At 47.1% G+C, this 27,477-nt stretch overlaps 1 long non-coding RNA gene across 1 annotated transcript in view; it reads left to right on the top strand.

Moving 5' to 3' along the window:
• Positions 1-440: 440 nt before the first annotated feature.
• LOC144149062 (uncharacterized) overlaps positions 441-27,477 on the top strand; it is a 161,875-nt gene continuing 134,838 nt past the window's right edge. The window contains exons 1-2 of the long non-coding RNA XR_013318153.1: positions 441-594; positions 13,247-13,359. This is a non-coding gene — a long non-coding RNA (uncharacterized LOC144149062). The remainder of the gene's footprint in view (positions 595-13,246; positions 13,360-27,477) is intronic.

Raw genomic sequence — 27,477 nt, 5'->3', positions numbered from 1 at the left:
AATTCACTCAATAAAACAACTGCTTGTCAATAATGGCTCTGGGTGCAATAGCGGGAACGCTGCCTAAAAAGGTATCGCCGTAGAACCGTGGTATACCGTAAAACCGCTGTGTTAGTTGAAATTGCTAGCTTTTGTTTTTATATTCTTCCAAGCGGAAACAGTACCGCTACCAGCATTTAAATATCGAACGCATTTTGCACACTCTTGGAGGTAATTGTTTCATTCACTATACTGCGCCGAACACAACAGCTACGGCCATGGCGCTGCAGTCGATTTTTCTGGGGGAGAAAACTGATGCGGTTTTTCCGCGTTTTAGATGCTCCACTGAACCAGCTTCTTCACTCTACCGTTCTCCGGTCCGTAAATCATAGACGCGGCGATTGTATTCTTTTGAAAGAATACCGGGACTCTCCTGGGTACCTGCGCAGTTGCCTTTTAGCTACAGGCACAGTAGATTGCATCTTTCGTATAGAAAAGAGCAGTCTTCGGTGCTTCGTAGCAATGGCCACGCTCCCGTCTGATGCCCTGTCATCATCGCTTATGAACATCGTTGTAGACGCAAGGAACACCGACGCGGTGCACGCCTATTATTCGGTGAGTATTTTATGGTGTATTTAATTTTATTTCGACACCTTCAGGAAGCGGCTGCGTAGAGAGCCACGGTGATTTTCGTCGTGCACTGAGATGAGTGCACTTTTTGTCGGAGGCTTGCTTCTACGGCACATAACATGGTGCATCATGTGTAGTTGGAGAAGGAGTGTACACATCAGGAGGGGGCTGCCACCCGCGCCCCCTGATAATGGCGTCGGCGGCTTTTCGTCACACTGGTCACATGGCAAAGTCACTGTTGGCGTTAACCCTCAAGTTATTTTGAACACTTCCTTGGGAAGCGGGGCACGGAATAATAGAAACACGAAAGGGCACACTTTCGTGTTTCCTCGAGAAATTGATATATGCAGCGTGTCGGATCAATGGACAGACTGTTACAACTTATAGCTAGCGCCTCCTAAGCGTACCTCGCGCACGTTTTCCCGTGGTCACGCAAGTAATGATAGAATAAATAAAACACGCCCCGAAAACGGCCGTGGTGCTCACGTGTCGTGAAGAAACAAAATGACGTGGTGGGGTGGTGAGCGAAGCTTAGGCGCACGTTACCTATTGTGTCGCGTGATACAAAGAGTGGAAAAAAATGTGTACCAAGAAGAGCACGAACGGCCACCAGAACGCAAGACCGTAAGACACAAGGGCTGGCGCACGGTGTCGAATTCCCCCATTAATTCTTCCGACGTTCGTTGTACCTTTGGAATACACAAACGGACCAGAGAACCGCCACCGTCCGCTTCTGGAATGCGCTGTTAACATGCCCTGAGTAGAAAGAAGCTCTACTGCGTCTTCAGATGTTGCAACACAAGCATGCCCACTGCGGGCATTGAGAGAACAGCCGCAACGCTGTGATGGCCTTGTCCACCTGATCAACGATGACGCTAGGGCTCCCGAGCTTCTGGCCGCCATCTGACTGGGAAGGACCGTCGAACACTCTCTTTAGTCCCCTTACCTCCCCCCCTTTTCTGGTCTTCATCGTTATTTGGCTCGGATGCTTCCGACTGTCCTAGTTTAAATACTGGATTGTAAAAGAGCTTACCGTGCTGTATCAAATAGGAAAAACATTGCATTCAAACAAAAGCGCACCAGCGCCTCCTGACAACCCTCTCACCAAGTAGGTATGTACGATTTGTGTTTAGTTGAAATGATATATCAGGAAGCAAACAGTGCGAAAGAATTAGGCAGCACAAGGCTTGTGTCCTGCGATTTACAGAATTAGTGACTGCCAAATGAGGCGTGCAATGTTTTTTCTATTTGATACATCATCGTAAGCCTTTTACCATTCAGTCTTTAAAGCAGTTCACTCGGTAGTGTGCGAGCTGATGACAATGAGAAAACTTTATTTATGCTCATACTGCGGAGTTAATGAGTCTAAAGGGTGTGTTCGACGGTCCTTCAGTCAGACGGCGGCCAGGAGCCCGTGAGCCCTAGCCGACAAGGCTTTGTTGAGTGTCTTGGTCACAATTTAGCAACGCGGCGTCGCATTGCTCTAGAGTCCTTATCACTATTGTCTGTAATGTGTGTGGTGGTTTCTGGGGACAGGTACGTACGAGTGCTTCAGCGCAACTCATTCAGAGCACCACCCACATTATTCTTTATAAAGATCTGCGTGTAGGCGGCTATAGGCTTCGGGGTTAGGAAAGGTGTTCGACTGAAAGAGCCGTCACGCCACATACTACCACCGACTGAGGGGGGATGCGCGGCAGGATATTTCAGGTACCCTCAGCGATAGCGAGCGCTGATATTTCTGTAAGTCACTGTCCGTGCACCCCCCCCCCCCCACCTATTTAGCGAATGCTCATCCAGATCGAGGTGGTCCCGGTAGCTAAATGTCGGGCCGCTTCGTAAGCATTCTCATAACCTGGATAAAGCGAGTGTGCTGGCGTCCATGTTGTGAGGTCCTCGCGGCCTTTTGACCGCGTAAAGAATTGAAGAGGGCGCTGCTCTTGGGGGGAAATTCTACCCTTCTCAACGTTTTTAATAGCTGTTTTGAAGTAAGTCACAGTAATCAGACACAATTATATTAGGTATGGAGGATATAGCAAGTTCAATTGCTGCTGCCTTCCCGTACCTGGGTGACTGGTACAACCCAGGCACAATATAAGCCAGATGTAGTAAAATTACCCTGCTGATCCGCAGCAACTATGCTCATGGCTGCTCTGTCTCGGTATTCCGCTGCGTCGTGTTCTCCTCTGCAACGCGGTGGTGGAGGGCATCCGCCCATGCTAGGCGTCGAGCAACGTTGTATACCGGGACCATATTTACAGGAAGTGCGGATATGCGGGCACTGTGAGTCAGTAAGCATCACATTTTCCCTATGTTGTCAGGCGTGAGTAATGTGGAGTGTTTGAAGGATAGCGCGCCCGGTTGCGCTACAGGAGAACCGTTGAAGTTGTGCCATTCTCTGCGCCTCAAAAGCTCCTCAATGCTGTTATGAATACCACTTGCTTCCAAAGGAGATTTGGGGATAAGATTTCCAAACACCGGTTTGTAAGTTTACCTAATCATGCAAATATGTTTATCTAGTACAACTTGCTTGAGAAGGAGAAACGGCGAAACAAACCCAATTAGTCCGTTAATAAATGCCTGCACAAGCCTTACGTGCTTTACTTCTTTCAGGCTATGATGCCTATTCGCATTGCGAGAGATGAGGTGACTTATTTGTCCCGTGCTCGAGTGTAGTGCTCGAATTGTTTCTGGGTTGGGGACATCAGCTTGTATTCGGACACCTAATATCCTGATGCATGGAACTCGAGGAATATTGTGCCCTTGTACTTGCCGTTCATTATCTGGGGTGGCTTGAGGGCGTTTGCGCTCCCCATTTGACGATCGGTGAGAAGGAGTTCTGTCTATTCTGGAGAACACGGAAGACTTCGAGCGGTTACGCAAACATGGACGATGTCAACTGTTTGTTGGAATGCCTATAGAATGTCGTAATCCCCGCCCCATACATCTGCAACGTGAATTAATCGGCATTAAAACTATGTTGAAGGCCTGGCAAGAAAGTAAGTAGCTGGGGAAGTTTAATCATAGCCAGGTCGAACAAGAAAGGGGACAACACTGAGTCCTCGCGAGTTCTCCTAGACCCCATTGTAATATTGTCTCATTGCAGTCTGCCAACAACAAGCCGGGATGTACGGTTGGAAAGGAAGTGAGTGAAGTACCTATAGACTCGTTGACCCACGCCGACATCAGCAAGGTTTGCGAGGATAGCATCGTGGTGACTTTGTCTTACTCACCTCAACAGTTAAATAAGAATATGCTATCCTCCTATGCGTGACCTAATGGGGGTAGACAGGACTTAAAACACCCTTAGTAGACTTCTTGACCGTGAAAGTAGCAGGCTTATTGAAGCTAACAACATACGACACTTTTCCAGTCGTTAGAGGGAGCTGGGAGCGACCAATTGAGCGATATCCAGGTGCGCTATACCCTCGATCCCCTGCGTGCGTATACGGGGAACACCAATGCTGATTTAGATAGGGCCATCAAGATAGCTGGGGCTTGTGCTGCCATTAAAGTCTTCGCACTGAATCGGTGCCTCGCCCTGACGGTATTACTAACAAGATCCTTCGCAACCTTGACTACAGCTTGCTGATCATGATGGTTGGATGTATATGGCACAAGGCCAGCAAGGGCAAAGAGCGCTAAACAATGGTTATGTCTGACGAATGAAGATTTCAACTCTAAAATGGCTCTACAAACGCAAAATTTAAGTGAGTTAGACAATGGCTGTGTAAAAGGCGACGGTGTGATAGTGCATGGTGCGAAATTTGCTGCAAAAACTAGGCGTGATAGGAAATGAGGTGTAAGAATTTGACTTCGCTTAAAAACTTAAAAGTGCGCTGTTGAGGAAACGTAGGATCATCCGCTAAAAACAGTGCTGCGTGTAGTGGGATATTTTCCTGTATACCTGTGGGAAATATTTGTGTATTGTTGTGTGGAGTGCTTTGCATGTAGATTGTGATTTACGGATAGGCTCTGTCCACACCTGCTACACAAGGGTCTTGGAGATCCAGTGAGCAGATGGGAATGTGTCGCGTGTGTGTGGCCTATCCAATCTAGCTAGGCCAACTTCAATGAATATGTTCTGTGAATCAATAGTGTATCGTCCCAAGTGTGGTTTTAATAAGTGTAGCTTGTCTGTCTGTTTACTCCAGTCTGATTGGCATGTTTTGTAAAGGTGTTGGCTTATGTGTGACTGGAGTTCGGTTTAGGGTATGGTTGCTATGTCCACTGTATTTGTAAGTGGAGCAGCGGTGGCCATTAGATCAGCGGTCTCGTTCCTGCTATTCCTGCATGTTCTGGAACCCAGCCGAGGAGCACGTAGCTGCAAATTTTCTGAATATGCAGACACTATGGCACCAAAAACCACATTGAAATTGGGGGTTTTTTGCGGGCCTGTGTGATGATAATGCACGCACAACGCTCAAAGATTCTGTAGAGATTACTGACTTAGAAATTTGTCTTTTAAGAGTGCGCTGTCAATGACTACAATATCGTATGCTTCTGCTCAGACGATTGTGGTGTGTAAGCTTATTAAAGTTAGGACTATAAGCGGCACACAGAGCCCATAGTTTTTGTTTTTTGTTTTTGAGGCATCACTATAAAATTCAGCACATTGATATTTATCCTGCAGCGAAAAAAGGTCTGCAGAATTGCAGTTCTCGGAACGCTGTTTTTATTTATTTTAATAAATGGTAAATCCCATGATACAGGCTGAAGTTGTCGTGGTGGCAAACTGTCAGTAATTGATCACGCGTACATGTCTGAAAAGGAATTAGGGACAGCCGATACCTCCTCCGTCACTCTGTGTGGAAAAGGCAAACAAATGGGCGATTTACAAAAACTTTCGACATTGATGTATCTTTCAGAGCATGCCCAAACGGGTGACTATTTATTGATGAGATCTTAAAAGCGTGTAGTAAATCCATGTACAATCGTTGATGTTCTAGGCACCATTTGTTGCATTCCATGTATAGGCTATGCGCTGCGCTGGAATCTTGGAGCATAAACACAATACTTTATAGAGGACTAACTTTAAAACCATTTTTATCTGCCCAGAGATCACGTTTGGTGACCCCAAGCTGAACTTGTCAGTCACATGGGGACATATCACAAGATTTAAACGAGACATGCACATCATCCACGTAAACTGAACAAGAGATTGATGGTGGCAATGCCTTCCTAAGCGAATTCATCGCTAAAAATAACATGCAGCTGAAGACACCACCTTGAGGAACACCGTACTCCTGGACACGAACTGTTGACAGTGCTGACCCAACTCGACGCGGAATGTCCTTTCAGGCATGTGACTGGCAAGAGTGTTTAACATGTTGATATACACACCGAATGAATTCAGGTCGCTCAGGATCCCATAAAGACAAGCGGCGTCATACGCTTCTCGAGGTCAAACAACACTGTTACGCAAAACTGCTTATGGACGAAGGCATTCTTCATGTACCTTTCAAGGACCACGACTTGATCAGTCGTGGATCGCGTCTCCGTAAATCCTGCCTGGCAGCTCTCTAGGAGACCATTGTACTCACGAAAGTACATGTATCCTGTTTATCATCTTCTCGAGAAGCTTGCACAGGCAGCTCGTCAGGGCGACGGGACGGTAACTTTGGGAGGACGCTGGGTCCTTTCCCTCCTTCAAGAAAGCCACTACCATGGCATCGCGCCATGACCTGGTAATCTGCCCCGAAAGCCATATCTTGTTGTATATGTGGAGGAGTGTTAAATATTTCTGCGTTTAGGTGTTGTGTCATCGTATACGTGAGGGCTGGGCCAGGAGCTGAGGGTTACACGTGCTCAGAGCAGCCCTCAGCTTACGTAGTGAAAACAGGAAATTGTAAGATGTCTGTGGTTTGTTGTTGTCACCTAGGGAGTACTTTCAACCAGAGGCTTTGTGTGTCCGGAAAGTGTGTAGTGTGCAGAGCTGGACATGTGTTGACAGTGTTGTGCAAGTGTGTTAGCCTGATCTTCAGTGTGCTCCCTGTTGGTGCTAACCGAGGGCAGGCTATGTGCATGTTGTTCATTAGGTTGCGTATTCTTGTCCGTACCTTGCGTGTGTGTGTAAAAACTTATGGATGGTATGAAGGAGCGCTAACTATCTCGTTTCGCCTGACGGCGCACGCACTTTTCCAAGGCCTTTGCCCTTTTGAAAAAAATGAAGTTAGCTGACGTGGGGTACCTGCGACGGACACCCCACGCGTCTTTCTGGGCGTGTCGCGCTGGCCTCCAGTCCTATCTCTACCATGGCCTCCTCGGATTGCGTACAGCACCGGACATACGGGGAATGGCCTTTTCGGTGGCGTGGAGGACGTGTGCCGTGTGTAGTTGGGTAACGTCTTCAATGTGTACTTGTGTCAGGGATGTGTGGTCTTTTTGGATGTTTCTGTAAATGTACTCCAGTTTCCTCTAGCTTCATTGAGCCTGTTATAGGACGGTGAACTGTTCGGTCCTTTACCTATGTATGTCATTGTGGTTTGGAAGGGATCACTGCCATTTAGGGTTAGTGCCAACATCCCGCTCAAGAGACGGAAGGAGTGCGGCAGAGCCAATAGCCAAGTCGTTGTGTGAAAGAGTGTTGTGTCCTATATTTTGCTATGTAGTCTTGTTTTTATTGAGTAGGCATGCTCTTGAAGATGTTAGATATTTTCGATAAGGTAACCTCGGGGATTCGTGCGAGCAGAGCCCCAAAGACAGTTATGTTCATTGAGGTCGCCTAAAAGAATGAACGGTGCGGGAGCTGATCTACAAGGCCCTCGAAATCCGAGCTTGAGAGCTGGAAATAAGGAGGCATATAAACGGATCATAGTGTTATTTGCCTGTTGAAAATTAGGGTACTAATGGCTACAGGCTCAACGACGCTCTGTAATTGAATACTGTGACGCGCCAATGAATTTCTGGATATGATGGCCACACACCCTGAAGATGTTCCACCACCATCCCTGTCCTTCCTAAATACCAGGTAACTATTCAAAAAATGTGTAGGCTTAGAATTTAAATGTGTTTGTTGTAGACACAGGACACTTAGCTGATTGCAGTGCAGTATCTCGTACACATCCTCAAGATTTTTAAGAAGGGCTCTACAGTTCCTTTGAATTATGTTTTTTCCTCCCGTTATTTAGTGGGAAAGCTACTAGTGTGTATGTTATGTGTCGTCTTTCGGGGCTGCGACTCTCGTCTTTTAGGGTTTGTCTGGAGGCTTTGGCGTAGGGACACGGTCCTTGTGGGGCACCGCAGACAAAATGGTCCGACGTCAATTTCGTCGTCGGATGTTTTCGGAGTGCCTGAGATATGAGGCTTCATAAACCGCGCACCCTTATGGGCGCGCTTTGCGTGGCCCACAACCGCTGAGTGCTTCAGGAGAGCCTGGGATGGCGCAGGTGGTGCGGCGGGGGGGGGGGGGGGGGAGCTGCCGCGGGTGCTTCCGCCTCCATCTCCTCCGAGCCCTCGCGTGTTCTTTGGGCCGGTGGAGTGGATGTGGTTGATGCAGGGGCATCCCCAACGGACGTAGTTGCAACCACAGCTGTTGCTGGTTGAGCATTCAGTGTGGTGAGACGGTTTGGTCTGCACATAGCCACCGGAGATGGGGGGAGTAGGGGACCAGGTCTGACTCGCAGTACTGGGCCTCCCAAAAACTAGACGCCGCTGCGCCCCCGGCGAGGTGCGTCCGCGGACCTCCCCAGGGGGAAAGCGGCGAACCCTCTTCGCGCCTCTGGGAGGGTGATGATTTCGGTGACTGTGATGTTTATGATTTTCTTTTTGAGTTTGAATGTCTCGCAAGCTTTCGAATTCGTGCCGTGCGGTCCTTGGCAATTCACGCAAAGCAATTGATTCGAGGGGCAGTTATCAGTGGGATGACCATGTTGCGCGCTCTTGGGAGATGTTAGTTGGCACCGACACGAGTTGATACCATGCCCGATCCACTGGCACTTGTAACAGCGCCGTGGATTTCGGATGTGCGCTCAGATAAACCCTGCATGGGTATGGTCTGAAACAGTTGAACGGTCGAATGTGAGGAGGATGTGCCTGGTAGGAATTTCCTTATCTCCTCATCTTATGGATATTCGCCTGAATGTGAGGATGATGCGCCTCCTAGGAATTTCCTTATCACCTCATCTTATAGATATCCGCCTGACTGCCACGTCAAACCGTGATTTCTCAGGCCTTCTAGGAGATCGGCTTCCCTGTCATTTGCCAGACCTGGCTCCGAGATCCGGCCGTGCGAGCTGTTGAAGCTGCGGTGGTTGCGTGAACTTGATGTCCAGATCGGCAATACAGGTCTTGCTCAGGAGATTGGTGGCCTGTTGCTGGGTGGTGACTTCTACCAGCATATCGAACAGGAGTGCGAAGCTGGGCGAGTCGGTAAGGATCCATGATTTTTAACAGCGCAAGTGACAGAAGGACAAAGCTGACAATTACGGGCGCTGCCCGTCCTTGTCAGCAAAAAAACCTTGTCAGCCTTGGCCGTTCTTTTTTTTCTGCAAGCAGGTCCCCAGATCATTACGTTTTGTTTTTGTAGTGTTCTCCGAATATTCCTTCTTTGAATTTTCAAATCAGAAACAGGGACATTGAGCAAGAGGCTTGTGTTTTTCAAAGGATTCGATAATCACGAATCGGAGATAATTATCAGGTTTCGGAGAGAGTAAAAGTTCGAAGGGGTGGGTACGCAACATCGGTGCTGCCCCGTTCAGGGACCGATCAGGCATTGGAAAAAGGCAGGGGATGGGGGAACTTCCTTTTCAAACCTTACCCTGATAGCTTGAGAGCTCCCGGAGCTTTCTGCCTTGTAAACAGACAGGGCGCCCAACCGCCGGAGCTTGACCTGTGCTCCGACGGCCGCCGTTTGAGGTTTCTAACCTTCACCTTAAAACACATCGCCAAGGTTAGATCCAGCTTATGTCTGGGGGCACGGGGTTCACGTTGTTGCCAATACCGTCACCAATATTACGTCAACGGAGTGCAATGTAGCACAGACCGGAAGTTTTTATAACACGCTCGTTGTTTTATATGGCCGCAACACAAGTCCCAAATGTTTTACTCATTTCCTCTGCCGTGTTATATTTCCTACGTTTTTACAAAGAAATATATATTAGGCATCATTGGCATATACACTACTCATTTTTCACAGCACCTATAAAATATCTTCGTCAACGATGCATTAACGGCAATGTATTGCATCAGAAAAGACATTCTGCCCCCCCCCCTTTCCTGTAGCCTGATGCCTTCATATTTCTTTACAGAGCGTGTACATACGTATTCCCTAAAAATATGCTATGACTGAATAAAGAGGTGAGAGGAGGAAACAATGCGACACAATTGCCATGCCAAAATATAAAAGAAAAAAGGTTGAGGGTCCCTCTTACCCGTGGTCTCGTCTGTTAGATCGACCGTACTTCTGTACTAAGGATGAACGACCCAGTTTTCGGCAATGAACAGTCGCCTACTTCATAGGCGTAATATAGTACGCAAAACTGTGCAACGACACAGGGTAAAATTGTGCTTCCACCGCGAATGAGGAACAACGAAATAAGAAATGGTCGCTCAGTGTGGCCTCACGTCGTACCAGAAATCGTCTATCCTGCCGTTGATGTGGAAGGTCAATGGTAAACAGAACTAGCATTGGACTGCTATTACGTAGGTCCCATATGCTAGTGCAAAGCAGATATGAGGAGCTAGTACAAAGAACTTTGGAAGGGGGAAGGGCGAGAACATGCCTTCTATGAGAAAGATCATAAATCTGATTTAGTGGCAACTAGTGTTTGTTCGTTTGTACATATTTTCACTAGGATAAAGAGTGAGGCATTTGACAGACAAGACAGTTGCCTAGATACCCTGTTATTATTTTATTTTACTGCGATTAACGTCGTTGTAGGTGGGTTTTAAAATTCTGCTCAGTTTTCCGAATTGAAATCAGCGTAAATGTCGAAACACTAAAACTCATCTGAAAACATGCTGTGGCTGCCAGCAAGCATATATTGCGCTGTCAGTGGGCTGAGATAATTGCTTCACTAACAGCTAAATAAGCGATATCACTGGCAAAATGACGGAGATGACGAAACTTGATTGATTGATTATAGGGTTTAACGCGCCGACGCAGCCCAAGCGATGCGGCGCGCCCTAGTGGAAGGCTCCGGAATATTTTGACCACCTGGGGATCTTTAACTTGCACCGAAATCTCGTAGACGTTGGTGTTTTGCTCTTCACCTCCATCAGAAAAGCGACCGCGGCGGCGGGAAATCGATCCCGCGTCATCGTGCTCAGCAGCACAACGGCCTTGACAGAGCCACCACGGCGGGTTTCAAGTTATTCCGACAGCACTCGCTCTAACATGACGCCATTGTTCTGGAGACCAACGCTGAACTAACCTTCATTACTATGAACTAATTTTGCTTCATTAACCTTCACGCTGAACTAACATTGCTTCATTAGAAGCAAAATGAGCACTATCAGGTTCAAAACACCAGAGATGACAAAACCTAATTGATTCGTTCCCAGCAATGCTCCAGTGACAGGCTAGCATGCACTAGCCGCTCAGTTAAAGTATATAAGATAATAATTTCTAGGTGAAGCTGTGATCAGAGTTTTTAATAAAAGAAATGATTGCCATTAGGGAGTCCACCTATTGCAGTTCTCATGCCGAGAATAAGGGTTAACATTTACGTAAACGTTTTCCTTGAACAATGTCCTAAATACGCCTTTGAATGCGAAAAGGGACGGTGGTCATCGTCGGTGTCAACGAAAATCATACCAAAATGGCCGCCACTGTTAAAAGAGTTTCTGTGGGATTTGAACCAAGCTTGGAAGAACCAAATGCAACAACAGAATGGAAGAAAAATTAACCCCCTGGGTGCGCCCTGACAGGGGTACGTGGCTGCACGCGCGTATAACGAGTGCGCGCGGAGGACAGCTCTAACTATGGTGAACGTGCAGCGGGATATTCAGCAGGTCGGCCTGTCTTCGTGGCAAAAGACGAAGAAAAACTTAAAGGAGGCGGAAGCGCAAAGTAGAAGTAACGAAGCATGCTTTCGCCCCCAAACCATGAATGCTTACTTTATCGCCCGAGTAAAGTTTAAACAACGAAATAATTGTTCATGTAGACTTCTTTAGAAATTTGGGTTCCGCAGCCGCCGCCTGTTCGCCTGGAACACAGTTGTTAATATATGTGGCTCAAAGAACAAGGCGAGGTCGCGGTTATAAGACAGAGAGTTCTAAATTCACCAAAGCGCCGCTAAAAAGGAACACAAGGTTGTGTGCGCAAATTATTATATTCTCCCATTTCGCGTATGCAAATACCTTGATTATGGAAAACCTCGCCTCTTGAAGTAACCTATTCTAACCTCAGGATCAACACGTATCGTAGTGTTCATATAGGTTCAGAACTATTCGGTGTTCCCCTGACTGTCATTGTGTCGAATCAGATTTGTGCTGAGCTTCCTTTATTTAAGTTGTGTTTCATCTGCTCCCACGATGTGATAGGGGACATGACATTAAAACAATTGGACGTTCCTTTCATTTAGGTATAGGCATATATTCTTCATATTGATTAGAACATGCGTACTTACAGCCCACGGTTGGCATTTGCGGCTTCATGGTAATTGCATGCATGCATAAGCATTTGCTCTTAGAAAACACTCATGGAATAAACAAGGCAAAACGCCCCTTCACGGTGCCGCAGCCGCGGCAATGCTGGGTTTGGAATCCGCCGTTTCTCAGCTCGAACCACCGACAATACCCCGTCAAGACCGACTTAAACCGATTCGGCCACTCAAACCAAACACGTGAACACCCGTATCATCCAGGAGGGCGGAGTTCTAACAACGTTTCGACTGATCATCGCACAACCACGTGGGCGAGTGCGGGTTTCTTTATGCATGAAATGGGCGAAGTATGATAATGTTGTTGAGTGGGACACTTCATCTGCGCCGCAAAAAGACCAGTGCTGCATGTGGCAGGACTGGATATTTGATTTGCGTTCCCGCGATAATAACCACTCGAAGCACGCGTGTATGGAACCTTAGACAAAATTTATCTGTACTTTGTTTCTCTCTGTTTGCCGGTATTAACAAAAGTTGACTTCGAATTATTGCGGTTATGTATAACCAGAGTGCTACTCGGTTCGCAACCCATTAAATTTGATGTTGGCATAAAATATTTGTGTTCCGGGAGTTCAATTTTCGGAAATTGGTACTATTTGTAGTCCGCCTCCTAACGCATACAATAAAAATACCAAGATTTTCTTCGTGATTGCACTAGAATATGTGTTAAATTTAAATGGATTCAGCCCTCCGCCCTGATAAAATATACTGTCACGTGAAAGCTTCTTCTCTTGTCCTATTCCTTGTTCCGGCAAGCATGCAAATTTTTAAAGACAATAATCGTGATGTCGAGGCGTTGTTTCAGTAGAAATCTCATGATTCCAATCGTTAAGACTGTGTCCTACACTTTAGGAGTAAGGAATAGGAAAAGGGACTTAGACGTATGAAAGCCGTACCTACCATTTTTGTTAACAACTACAGCTAAAAGTACAATGCTGGTTTTGACATTTCGAAACACTTAGACGGCGGACTGCGTCCTCCTCTTTGTTTCAGCTGGTTGCTCAGTTCAACAGTATTTTTTTTTCTATTTTCAGAATGGTTGGAAAGTCAAGGACACACATTTGGCCTGCAAAGTAATTCTACCCGGCTATATGGACGATAACTGCAGTTATACGGTGGTCTTTCAACACACCGGGACACCCACTGTGTAAGCACACCGCGTGACTGCCAGATGTGAGACCGTTCTGCCTTTATGGTGGTTGCGATAACATTCGCCAATATTAGATAGAACAAATTATTTCACTCGGCACAGCGTTGAGCATTGAACCACGGTTGCAAGGGGGGTTTGTCTGATGGGAGCAAACTACGAAAACAAAAAACACCTTTCCCGCCATCGTCTCACCCCAAATATGACCACATGGTCTCCATGACGTACCTCTTAGCGGATGCATTATGTTTTCCCAAAATAGGCCGATAGCAACTTCTGGAATAAAAACAGCTCGCTCGTTCCTTTACGGTAAAGGGCTAATAGATCAGGCGCAGCTCATTGGTCTATTGGCGCTTTCGGATACGTGGAGGCTGCATTGGCTGCCATCGTGTATAACCTTCCACTTTGGTGATGATGATTTGGCGACGACGGGCACCCCGAGAGCGAATACTTTAGCAGTTAAGGTCCGCTGCAAGAAATTTGAAGGAGAAGGGTCTGAACAGAAGAACAGTGTTTCTCGAATTATCGTCAAGCTTGAGAGCCCGGATCTCTCCGCAATGTCAATGTGGGGATCTCTGGCCTTAATTGAACATGAGTGCAAACTCGGTTGACTCAGTACCTTCAAGCCCACTTAATGCATACATTTGGTTTAGTGGCTGGAACGAATTCTACATGTCAAAAGGAGCGATGAAACGGGGACAGGGGAAATGTGACTTATTCAGGACGGGTGCTACAAATCAACTTGACCTTTAGTGGCGAAATGGCCAACGTAATGATAAATTACCAGAAACACTACGAAAGAGACGGATTTCGTTTCTTCAAAGCAAACGGGATTACTGTTGCCGGTAGGGTTATCCTTTTGTACGCAAGGGCATAGAAGGTGTACTCCCGCATTCGTCATTTTTGTTCCTAAGGTAAAACGCCCCCCAAAATTGCTCTTTCTTGTAGAAGCCAATGCTGGGCCGACGCGTTTTCCCTGGAAGTCCTGCATGTAAGAGCACCGACAGCTGTAATCTTCCAAATGTCCTCCTCCCCGCAAATAAATTAAATGCAGCGCGATGCAATCTCAATCACTCATTATTGCAGCGACCAGTCTGCCCACGCAGCGTTTTCCACGATCTAGGGGAATACTTGTGCGGCCAGCCTTTTCAACTGCATTGTTCACAATTTCGCACATACGTGAAGCTTGCCTGGCACTGAACAAACAACCCGAATGTCGCATTTTCCCGCCACTTTTGTGATATGCTGGGAGAGGTTGTGAACGTAAGGCACGACCACAGGCCGTGCCTTCTTGGGGTTTAGCGGATTTGTTCTTTCTTGGCTCGATGAATTTCGTTTTTTAATCAGGCGCCTTACAATGAAAAGCAACGATTCCGCGGGAAAGCCAGCATTACGTAGGTGTCGTGCTTAGAGCTGAACGCTAAACGCAGCTCTTGTCCCGAGATTTTTCAGAGAATCGAGTATGAAGTTTTTGGTCATTCCCCTTTCCAGAATGTCGGAATGACTGACCTAAGCGCTGGTTTTTCAAGCAGCGTTTGGTATCTCCAGCACGCATAAAGTTCATAAAAGAAGGCGATTATGTCGAAGAACTGAAGGCACCTTTCTGCACGTAACTCACCTGTGAATTTAAGTCCTTGGGCACAGGCATTAAAAACGCCAATAATGCGGTTGACGAGCATTTTCGTATGCTTAGGCCTCACATCCTCTAAAGTACCCAAATAATCATCTATACATCTGAAGTTCTTTAGAATCTTGAAACCACATGCTTTGTTAAGGCACATGAAGTAACGCTTGTCACAAAAATATACGAACAGATCACTTAAAATTGGGGCAATAAATGAAACCATACATCCCCTCCCCTATTCAATGGCCGGGGTTTGGTAAAATCTTATTAATTCAATTAACTTTGAATGCTGCACCAGTTGAATTTTGAAAGAAAATAGGGGGAAAGTCATCGATGCTATCAGGGACAGCACAAAAAAGTTCATTTTGTTGATATCAATAGAAAAGGTCTATAGCGTCAACAGAAAAACGTAAACCTGCTGCTGAGGATACTCGCACTTAGTTCTAATGCTACTTTGGGCAGATATTACGGTATTTAGACGATTCTCGTTGACGTTATAGACCTTTTCTATTAAGTTCCGCAAAGTTCATTTTTTGTGCTGTTCGTGAAATCCATGATGACCTTGGTCCTGTTCCCTTCCATAATTCTACTGGTTTTAACATTGCCCGTTATATAGAACTATTAAGATATTTCTTTTCCTCTACAACAGCCGCTTTTAACCACACACCCTCCCTATTCGGCAATGCAATCCGTTCAAGAAAACAGCTATGAAGATATGTGATTTCAGAGTATTATTAAATTTTTTTGCAGATTCATTTCGCACATTATTATAATAGTGTAGGACGAGGTGCAAAAAACTATCGAAACATTTCTGGTTAAAATTTTGAATACATAGTTCACATTCATCAAGGAAAGATGAGGTTCCAGATAAAACTGTCAGGGCATCTCCAGACAAAGTGCCAATACACAATTCCTAATTACCTAGGCAGTCCAGGTGCTGGCCACTTTGACAGGGCAAGTATGTAAGCGCTACAAAATAACTAATACAATACTAGCGGTGGTACCCAGAGATGCCCGGGTGAGCCAGTATACCACTAGGTTCCTTCATGATGTTCGTTATATGTTATAATGAGTAATTCAACACGTACAACGTCTGCGTCCGGCCAATGTCAAGCTGTCTTGTGGCCTGGGATCCGCTAGCAGTTGCTGGTATTGCACCCTCGGCATCCCGTTGTGGTGGGAAGCCACTGGTGGGGTGCCCAGCCCAGCCTTCCGGGATAGGAGCTCGTGAACTCAAGCGTCGCCATCGATCTCGACCTCGGTACTCGTTATTGGCATTGGAGGCGCCTCGTCGATGTCTGGCTGATGATGACGTTGAATTTTATTGGCGAAAGGCCAATTAAGGGCACAGAGCGCCAAACAAAAGTCATTTATTGAAAGTGACATGGCAGTAAAAGTAAAAGTCTTCAGTAAAAATAAAGAAAGACACAACGTAATAAAGATGACTGATGTAAATGGCCAAGTTGTCAAGATGCATGATAAGAAATGAGTTGTAGAAATTTTACCTCGGTAAAAAACTATAACGCGTTCAAATGAAACCATGGGCTCGTCTCCTAAGAAGTATGACGGTTGTTGTGGAATATGTCGTGTGTATAGTTGTGGGAAATGTTAGCGTCGTGTTGTGTTAAGTGCTTTGTATTGAATCCGTATATAAATTACGGATAGGCCCTCTCCACACCCGCTGCACATTGGTCTTGGGGATCCAGTGAGCAGATGGCAGTGTGTTACATGTGTGGTACCTATCCGCGACCTTGCCAAGGCAACTTGGTGTGTCTGTTGTGCGAATCGGTTGTGTGTCGTCCCAGGTAGGGTTTTAGATGCGACTGCATCTCATTCACTCACCTTGTCCCTCCATACGGCGTTGTTGTTGTCCGTCCACACCCCTCGCCCATTCTCCTCGCCGCGCGAGCTGCGCTCTCCGCCGCTCACCCCCTCTCCTCTCCGATAGCGAAGACTCTGTCGCGAGGGTCATTGGATTGGATTCGATTGAATTGGCTTGGCTTGGCTTGGCTTGGCTTGGCTTGGATTGGATTTGGATTGGATTGGATTAAAGTGGATTCTGTTGGATTGTGTTGCGTCATAGCCGCGCCACGTTGCGTCATAGCCACGTTGCGTCACATTGCGTAGCCACGTTGCGTCATAGCCGAGGCAGGGGGTTCACGGGATGTTTCACGCGATTGGAGAATCAACCTAACGGATACAACAACGGAACCCCCTATGCGTCGCATCTACACAGGGGTTCCCGCGAGGGGAGGTGGGAGTAATTTTATAATGTGCAGTTGGTTGTTGGTGTGTTCACTGCAATGTTTTTGCCAAGTTTTATGTAGTTGTTGTTTTGCGTTTGGTTTGAAGCCCGTGTAAGGTACGGCTGTTATTTGCACCATGTTTTTGAGTGCCGCAGTGGCAATGTTATCTGGAGTCTCTTTTCCACCGCTTCCTGAGCGGCCTCGGACCCAACAAACAGACGCCTCAAGGTTTTCGCCATGTGCCGCCATAATTGTCGCCAGAACATGATTGATGATGTAATAACATCGTACAACGCTTAGTGAATCAGCCTAAATGACAGATTTTGAAATAGTACAGTTGACAATGTGATTCACAGCAAGAAAAATTCCATAGGCCTCAGATACTTGCAAATTGGGTCCGTGCGCAGCACATGACACGACAGAGGCAGTTTTGCAACGTCGTTGTAAAATTCTGTACACTGGTACTTCTTCTGCAGTGACAGAAAGTGGTGCAGAATCGCATTTCTAGGTACCCTATTTTTATCAAGGTGGATGAAAGACAAGTCACACGACACGGTGCGAAGGTGCCATGGTTCTATAAATTCAATGCAAGATCATTTGAAGGTGCCTAAAAAGGAGACATTAAGTGAAGCTGCATCCTCTCTCACTCTCTGTGTGAGAGAGAGAGAATGCACCTAATGGTAAATGCGAGGTGAGCAGAGCCATACCGCTTAGCATGCTACGCTATATGAAGGAACGAAAAAAATAGGGTCAGTGATCTAAATAAATAAATAAATAAACAAATAAATAAATAAATAAATAAATAAATAAAGAACAAGGCGATGCACAGAAGTGTTCAAGCGCATACACAGAGTTTGGAAGTTGATCACAGTACTTGTTCCAAGACAGTACAGCGCAAAGACACCAACAGAGCTGTGGTAGCCCGTACCAACGTTGCTAGAATAGCTTCAGTTGTCAAACTCTCCACCGGCACCCCTGCTGCCGGTGCGTCCAATCCTTTGCCCGCCGCCAGATGGCGGCGCCGGTCCATCTTGCTCCGCAGGAGACGCTCCGGCGCAGCCGGCCGCCGCCTAAAATATCTCGCGGACGGAGTGCTTGCCGCCGTTTCACGCTTATTTCCACGTCTGCTGGCGTAATCCGTTAAAGAATATGTGATACCAGGCGAAACCGGTATTTATCCACCGCGGCTTGGCATGTTTCCTCGCGTATTTCACTTCGAAACTTGGTCTCAACCGCTGTTTCAGTAATGCAGCACTAAAATACACGCGTACTCTTAATTATATAAAATTTGATTACGCGCGCATCAAGTTTGTAAAAGTGCCAGGAGGGACCAGGAAGGTGTTTCCACTCTGGTCAATTCATCCTTCATTCTTTACAGGCTAGTATCGCGTGGCCGCGTAAAAGATGTGTGGTCGTTCTCCTGTTTCCGCCGCTATCAAATGGTGGCTAATTCACCCACGACAAGTCATGGCAAAATTAAATTTCTTCGTCCCGTTTTTTTAGGTGGAGCTTGTCTGGCTTCGGTTCCATGTACTTTTACTGTTTGGGGACGAGAGCTCCTGAGGCTGCAATTGTCTTTGAAGCGCAAGGCGCTCTATAGCGTGATGCGTTGGAAAACGGACATCTGATGTGTTTGCTATTACACGGTGTCACCACGAAAGCTGCACGCCGTTTAAAGCATGATTTGCACCCCAATCGTATACGGCTCGCCAACAGGATATGCACCACTATCAAGATAAAAATGTGACTTAAATTTTAAACCATCTGATGATATGGATGTGCACTTTGATCAGATTACAGTTAATACCCACTATTTTCAAAGTGAGTTGTCAAAATAAGAGTATGTGTGTGTCCCTGCGTGCTTGTGCGTGCGTGTGTGTGCGGGCGTGTTTGTGCGTGCGAGCGCGCGCGTGTGTGTGTGTGTGTGTGTGTATTTGCGCGCGTGTGTGAGCGTGTGCGCGTGTGTCCGGGTGTGCGCGTGCGTCCCAGTGGCGCTGTTGGAGTGGCGCTGGTTACCACCGCCAAGTGCAGGAAACAAAAATACCTTAACATAATTACCCGAGAAAGTGCTGGGGAAACAGCCCCGCCGGTAGCGTAGTGGTGATCGCACCAGACCGGTATTCTGGAGGTCGTGGGTTCGGATCCCACCCGGAGGGCATTTTTCACCACTTTCTGTTCAACTAAAAAAATTCTTCATCTCTTTCTATGACCCACCACAACCTCCCCTTTGCTTTGTGAGGTTTTCTTGACTGCCAACCCTTATTTTCTGTCTTAATTTCACGGAGCCCCTCATTTCCCATTTTCTAATATATATATATACATATATATATATATATATATATATATATATATAACCCTTATATATATATATATATATATATATATATATATATATATATATATATATATATATATATATATATATATATATATATATATATATATATATATATATATATATATATATATATATATATATATATATATATATGAGTATGTGTGGATGGCTGTAGTATTAAAGTATTCAAGAACAACCAGAGGCAAAAAATGTACAATACAATTTCTCACAGGGAAGAAAAGTGCTCGCATCGTGGCAGCGTGTAAGTTTACAGAAGCTTGGCCCGCTTTCTCGCTGCCTTTACTGAAGACTGGAACCTCGATGCTGTTCCAGAAACCTGGATTAGAAGTACATGCATGTCCGGAGGCAAAATTTAATAGCGCGTTCACTGAGTTCGTGAAAGTGCAAAGTGCACCCAACACGACTGAGCGTTTTTTCCGACAACTCTTCTAGAATTCCACATTAGGTCGATATAAACCTTGTTTGAGTTAGTGTTCCGCTCTATGATGAACTCGATGCCTGTCAGAATGCACGTTAGAGCTCCAGGCTCAAAAGATCTAAGCTCAGTCTCAGACCTAAGCTCATACCTAAGCTCGCAAATGTCACGTAGTTAGGATTACCCCGCACAAGTGAGAAGCGAGCATGTTGTTGCATATCGTGTTTGAACCAAATTGTTTCATTCTATTACTCTAAAGGGAAATCTGGCGCCACTGTCTAGGACAGCCCGCTCTTCCGCGAGCGTACCGTCATGTACCGGGCAGACACGTTCCACTTGTCCTTGGCATGGCTCATGAACAGGCTGAAGAGTTGGCTCTGGCTGCGAGAAACCTACACTATTACTGTATAAGGTTCATCAAAATAGATTTGTTCTTATAAAATTTAACCTGAAAAAAAATTAATTGGTCAGTGATTATGTAGAAGACTGATGCATGATGAACAACAAGAACGTTTTACCCTTTTTTCTTGATTTTGACTTCAAGAAAAAAAGCCATATGGCTAGCTAAGCGTAGTAGGCGAGGAACGTTGCCAGCGGCAATGGCGCCGCCCACCGTGGACCGCGACTCCAGCGACAGATTTTCCTGTAGTATATTGACACGAGGCACCGACAGGCGATAACAAAGTGGTTATGGGGGATTTGCCACAGGTTAAACGAACGGGGATTGTGCGACGAGGTCCCGTAGAAGACGATGACGAGGTGTGATTGTTGCGCTTCCCTCAGTGTGTACCAGCGGCACCCAGCCTTTTGCGTTTTGAATATAGCAAAACACTTTTCTAGGGAATCCCCGCATCGTAACAATATATTAGTAGGAAATTCTATGGTTTGAACCTCCCGCGCAAACGTCACGGGGTTTGGATTAGTGGAGAATGGAACAGCAGCTGGGGAAAGTGTCAGGGTGAAGGCGCCCCTTAGTGCTGACTAATGAGACATGTGTGAGGGAAAGATAGCGAGAAAAATGACGCCGTAGCCGCTCGTGTCGTACTTCAATTCACGCTTCGCTAGACGCGCCTCTCCATTTTATTTCTTTCGTCGCTGCTGCGTTGGTTCACTCGGTTAGGCTGACATAAGCAGACGTCGCTCCAGCGAAGCCCAGGTAAGGGCTTCAAAAGGGCTGCCCGCTAAAACGACCGACACCCGCCGTCGCCATTTCCGCTCGAATTCATTTCCCCAAGTAGCAGCGAATACCTCCCCGTAGAAGGGAAACTTCCCCTGTTGGAAGGGCGGCTTGAGCCCATATTCCTTTCTGATCATGGAAGGCCTTCGGACCAAAATTTCGCCTGTGTCTTTTACGCCTATGTATGCGCCATCAACGGTTTCCGGTTTGTTTGCCGTTTGTTTGAAGGAAGAAAAGCAAGAACTGAAGGGTTGGCCCGAACACAAGCCCGAATTGGCGGAAAAACAGCGGAAAGCTGCTGGTGCCGTCATTACCGCCTCAAGTTTATCTCGTTGAGTAGCGGTGAATCCCTCCCGGATGAACAGCAACTTGCCCATTTGGAAAGCCGGCGTGAGCGAATGTCACGCCTACAGCAGGGGATATTTCCGATGGCGTTTGTCACTTATGAGTACGCGCATATGACCGGTTTCCGGTTTATCCGTGCGCAAATTTCTAGTAGAGAATAGTGAGAGGGAGGAAAAGGGGCGTGCACGCGGAGCTATAGGTTTAATGGCCGTACTGATCGATGGCATGTCCGTTGTGCTGGTGCGAAGTTTAAACGCTGATGTTAAACGACACAATGGGACCCGTCCGGAGTCCTTAGTGGTAGAGCGGATTGGGTTTCTGCATTAGGCTATGTTCAGACAACCGACGCAAAAGCTGTATCGTGATCTAGGGACGTAAAAAATGGCGTGTGACGCAGTACGGTTGGCTGAAACGTGAAATGACGTCATTCTGTAAGTTATTGCGCCCGTGGCGGCAACAGTAGGACCCGGCCTTGCACAAACAATAAGATGCTTACGACGCGAGAGGGACACAGGCAGTTCCATGTTTATCTGCAAGAACAAAGCTTGGATCTTTCAGAGGTTCATTCAGCTAATTGGCTAGGCAGTATGCTGCATCGCAAATTACCATAAACGTGCTTTGTTTCGTGCACTCCGTGGACTGCGTCCAGCTTGGCAGATCATCCTTCTTCGCAAAGTGGAAGGGCACTAATTTTTTAAGGAGGCTTCTACAGTTTCACTGTATATTTCGTCTTCCCATTACGTACATTTAGGATGTACTAAGACGTGTGTCTGTTTATGTTTATTCTTTCAGGGATTGTATTCTTGGAGAAGGTTCCTTGGGCTTTTCTGTTCGCTTGGACTTCGGAGGCCGCTCATACCGCTAGGTTGCAGGCAGGAGCGGCCCGACCTCCATCTCCTCGTCAGATGTCATAGGGGCTCCCGACGGACCGGGGCCGGCGTTCTTGACCCCTTTTGAGGGCCTTCGTTTGACCCGCCACCGCCGAGGTCATCGGGGGCGCCAGTGCGGGCCCCCCGTGCCCATCTCCTCGGCACCCTCCAACCCATTGGAGGATGGGTTTGCAGAGGCGGAAGCGGCACCGGTCCCGACGGACGCGGTTGGCACCCGCAGCTCAGCTACCTCAACAAGCCGTGTGGCGACGGGATAAGCTGCCTGAGGCAACCCAGCGGGGGCTGCGCGAGTTACCAAGTCAGACTAGCTGAACTGGGTCTCTGGAAACGAGACGCCGCTCGCCCCCTGCGATCTGTGTCGGCGTACCTCATCAGGGAGAAAGCCGCGAAATTCTTCCGCGAGTCTGGGAAACTGATGTTCTGTGACCTTCAAGTTGATTATTTGTTTATCTCGCTGAAACATCTCGCATTTCCTGGAGTAGGCCGCATGTGGGCCCCGGCAGTTTGCAGAAGTACGGTTGTCAGAATCGGAATTGCCGGTGGATGATCCTGTGCGGTGCATTTGCCACAGGTCTGCCGCCGCAAAAAGTTGTGCTGTGCTCTAACCACTAGCAATTGAAGCAGCGCGCGGGTTTGGTATGTACGGCCGAATGGAACATCGGATGAAGCCTGCGTTTATATATTGTGGAAGTGCCGAGCGGTCGCAGGTCAGGATAACGTGTTTGTGGGGATTATCGTATTGTCCCTGCGCATCGTGATGCGGTGCACGGCTGTGACACCCTGATCCTTTAAACGTTCGAGCAAGACGGCATCAGTTTCCATAAGGAGATCGGCCCCAAAAACCACACACTGGGAGCTTTTTAGGCTTCGGTGGGGTTTGACCCTGCTGTCCAGATCATGTAGGCGGGTTTCTGCAAGAGGAGTGCAGGCCTATTGTTCGGTATCGAGTTCTACAAGTATTTCTCCCATCTTGAGCTTTTTAGCTTGCTACTTTACATCTTTTGTGGTTTGGAGAAATTTAAGAACCAGGAATACGGACAGGGAAGCGACAGGTCTGGCTGTGTCAGCTGACGCGATCACTAGAAAAGTAGGATAGGCATTCGCGGTTGTTGAAAAGACAGAAAGACAGTTGTTCAAAGAGGTGGGAATGAAACATCCGTGCGGCCCCTTTTCGGGGGCCGAACACGTTTAAGGGGGGGGGGGGGATGACCACACCGTACAGCATAGTATAAAAGCAGGGAACGAGGGTACTTCCTTCTTCATCCCTACCCGGACAGCTAAAATGGTCCCGGAGCTCCCTGCCTGGTAAACCGACCGGGAGCACATCCATCGGAGCTTTACCTGGGCTTCGTCGGCCACCATTTGTGGTTTCTGCCCTTCACCTTAGAACTCCTAGCCACGGTAGCTTACAGCGTTAGTAAGAGGGCTCGGGATCAGCGTTGTCGTCAATACCGTCACCAAAATTACTCAAGGTGGCCCGTGCGGGGTCAATGTCTCGTTGCCTGTCTCATTGAGACCCTCTGGTGTCCAACGCCCCTGTACGCCAGAACCCTACGTACACCTTTCTCTTCTGCCAGAGCCACACGAAGCCCGCAATTAATAATAATCCAATTTTCGACGGACAATTATTTATTGTAGGCTGCTTCGCAATCGCTCATAGCGAATAAAGACAAAATCCTTTGAGCACGGCTATATCAGGTTTGTGGGCGATAATACTGCCAAATATTTTTGTCGGTTTCTGATGTTGTAACTACATCTTAATCATCTTGTAGCGTCCTCGCGTCATGTCAATACAATATAATCTAAAGTTTACCGATGATAGCGTGAGGGTCTTACTGATTAAAATACCGTAAAGAGCCGCGATACCCACAGGAGGTTAGGAAAGCGTAAGGACCAAAATATATCTAGAATATCTTGAGAAGAAATCTTGCCATCAAAATGTACTACACGCAACAAGTAACCGCTTCTACCTTAAAGACGTTAATTGGCTGCGTCGCATATCCAAGAGTATTGAACATTTAAGAGAGTCAGAATATTTTTAATGAAAAATTGGTGCAGCTTTCACTAGGGGTGCAAGGCTGGAAAAACTGCACAGCTGCGGCTCCTTTCTGTTCGTCGGAGACCCTGCTGTTGGATCTCCTCACGTGGATCTCCTAACTTTCCGCTGAGAGTTCTCCATCACTGGCGGGCCCATATCGTTTTGTCCAGGGCTGTCACATCTCTCCCATAGTAGACCACGTAATCACGACCTCGAACCAGCGACCACCGGCTTCGAAGACTCGGTGTTTGTGCTCCCGACCTCAGGCGCGAATGCACACAACTGCAGAGAATAACGGTACGGAAGAGAGCACGCCACTAATGTAGGCCAAAGTGTTCTCGAATGTCGTAGTGCCCGAGATCCAAAAGATGCCAAACTGCGAACCTGTGACAGCGTACACAACGGGATTTTATTGGAAGTAGACTATAGCGAACAGGGCTCCAGGCCCTCGTCCCGACAGGTGTCGTCCTGACAAGCTATGGCGAGCTGCATCTCTGTTTCGTTGCCCGTGGACGACGGCCGTCTCTCCCTCTCATCTGTCGACGCCACCAGTCACTCACATTGCCACGAAAGGGCAGTTCCTAGAAACCATCCGAGGTCCCAGCTAAAGCCCGGCCGGATGTAGCCCAAATTCATTAGCGCGAACACATGCCCAATTTTTTACAACCAAACGCATAGCGGGCAGCCAGCAAATGCTGCTCTTCTGTCCTGAATTACTCTGAGGCTGCCGAAGCAGGAATTCTGGATGTTTGCCAGGCTGCCAGAGCCTAATAAAAACTTATAATCTCGCGCACAACAGCCCACGCCGGGTGCGCCACATGAAACTTACGCTCCTTGCGCTCGGTATTTTAATAGCAGAGCTACTAAGCCCAACACAAATCGGTCCGCCATAGACCAAAAACTCCGAGCCCACGAGGGTGTGACTAGCGGCGACCGCCCGGCGTCGTCCATGCTTGCGGATGGGCTCACGCTACACGAGGACCTTTGTCAAGCTGCTGTATTGCAGCTTTTTGTTCTTGTCGTAGCATTCTTGTTTTTGTTTCTTGAAAAAACAGTGCTGAACTAAAATAAAAAGAGGATCTGCCACCTGTGTAGTCGTCGCGGCTTAGTGACGGGCTCGCCATGGGCGCGCCCCGGCGAATTTCTCAAGATATCCTTCCACAATCCACAGCTTTGGGCCGTCTGACAATGAAGTGCGGTTGTACCGAGGCGAGGATGCGCCAAGAGAGGATTCCCCCTGTACGGCGGCGCCGTGTGAAGAAAACGACGAAATAAACGACCGCGATTGTTACTGAATAAACCACTGTACATACTTCAATGGTTTTTGCTTTACAGTACCGTGCTTCGCACTCATGGGGTCCGGCTACTCCCTCTGCGGTGGGATCCGCTGTCAGTGCTGCTAGAAGCTAGGAGGGCAGAACGAAAAGCCTAAAGGGGCCATGCAGACAAAAACAAACTTTGGTTCATTTGAAAGATTGCCTCATTAGAATCATACTCACGGAACTCTTAACGTAAACTTCAATCAAATAAGCTATATGATTACAAAAAAGGGAATGATCATTCGACCCGCTAACTTTTTTCCCGTAACGGAACCCATGATGCCATACGCGCCAGTTGTGCGATTGGCTGAGGCCAGCAAAAGCAACCCCAAATTAGGCAAAGCTTATAAGCTTGCCAACGAGCATTTCGCGGATAAACTTAGGGCACATATTTTTACAGCAGCAAGAATATCGGGATAAACAGTGAAAGGGACAAGAACACATGTAGTCATAAAAGTTTCGATGATTACTGCGGTCGCTACTGCGCGCACTAGGCTTGTTTTAGCTGCACAGCACTACGGCTCTTCGCGTTTCTGTCAGAGGACATTGGCCAAATGGCGTAACCGCGGCGTCTTACGGGAACACTTTTGTCGAGCGAGCACCCTGTTTCAGGAAACGAATATTTTCTCCCTGAACAAGAACAAGCCAGGTACAAATACGGTAAAAAAAAAGCAAAGGCAAAAACGTCCGGCTACGGCATGGTGGCGACATCTGGGCTGACTAAGGGTTAACAAGTCTCCGCTGCGCACCACTTTTATCTTGGAGACCCGTAATTATGATGTCAGGGCACATGCCGTTAGAACACATGATTAGCCGGGAGAACAAAAATTGTATTTTAAATGGATAAATTTGGCAATTAATAAAGCATGCTTTGGTTCTGGAGAAGCACTGGGGGCACTAGAAAACACAAAATTTTGTCGAATAAAACAAACTTGTATTTTTTCTGCGTGGCTCCTTTAAGCTCTCGTGTTAATTAGGCTCACGCCCGTGACTTTACCCTGAAGTCCCAACAGCCCCATCAGGTGGCGCCCCAGCAGTGCCGTCTATAATCGTCAATATCATAATCAACTGACATAAACGCCCCTAATCGGCCGCAAACGACGGCTCCGAAATTTCAATAAGGATGATGCTAACTCGAAGATTCCTCTATGACAGACACCCAACGTGTTCTACGACGTGTTCCGGTTACACGCAGGTTCAGTGCGTGTAACGAATTTCGCTTTTGCACTTTGCTTTCAGGACAAAGTATGAGCTTATATTTGGAATAGATAATTCCGAGGACAGAAACCGCATTGCTATTCAATCTCAGAAATTTTACAGCACTCTTTTCACAGATAATACAACACCAAAGCCTGATAAATCCACTAATATACAACAAATAAATTTGGAAGGGTTTCATGTTTTGGAATACAAACGTAATGTCGATGCACTGGAGGTATGGGAAGTTTTTTTTAGGGTCTGTTTTAAAACATGCCGCTCTCGTGAAGCTACGGTTGGCCCCATTTGCTCGCGCGGTTTTCGTTACGTGTCGCTTTATGTTTCAGTGACTGATTCTGGTATTGTGCTGAGTATTCTTTACGTCTCAAGGGCTAGGCAAACAATTTTCGCCTGTGTTGTAATAACGAAAGCGTTCATTTCCGTGCTTATATTTTGTTCAAATAATGCACGTGGTGTTGGATGAAGAAAGTTGATTATACGTGCCGCT

The sequence above is a fragment of the Haemaphysalis longicornis genome, unplaced genomic scaffold (genome assembly GCF_048455015.1).
Source record: "Haemaphysalis longicornis isolate Haplotype H1 unplaced genomic scaffold, Haemaphysalis longicornis Haplotype H1 scaffold_8, whole genome shotgun sequence".
In the NCBI taxonomy this organism is placed as follows: Eukaryota; Metazoa; Arthropoda; class Arachnida; order Ixodida; family Ixodidae; genus Haemaphysalis; species Haemaphysalis longicornis.
The sequence above is the reverse complement of the archived record's forward strand: the minus strand, read 5'-3'. Positions and strand labels throughout refer to the sequence as shown.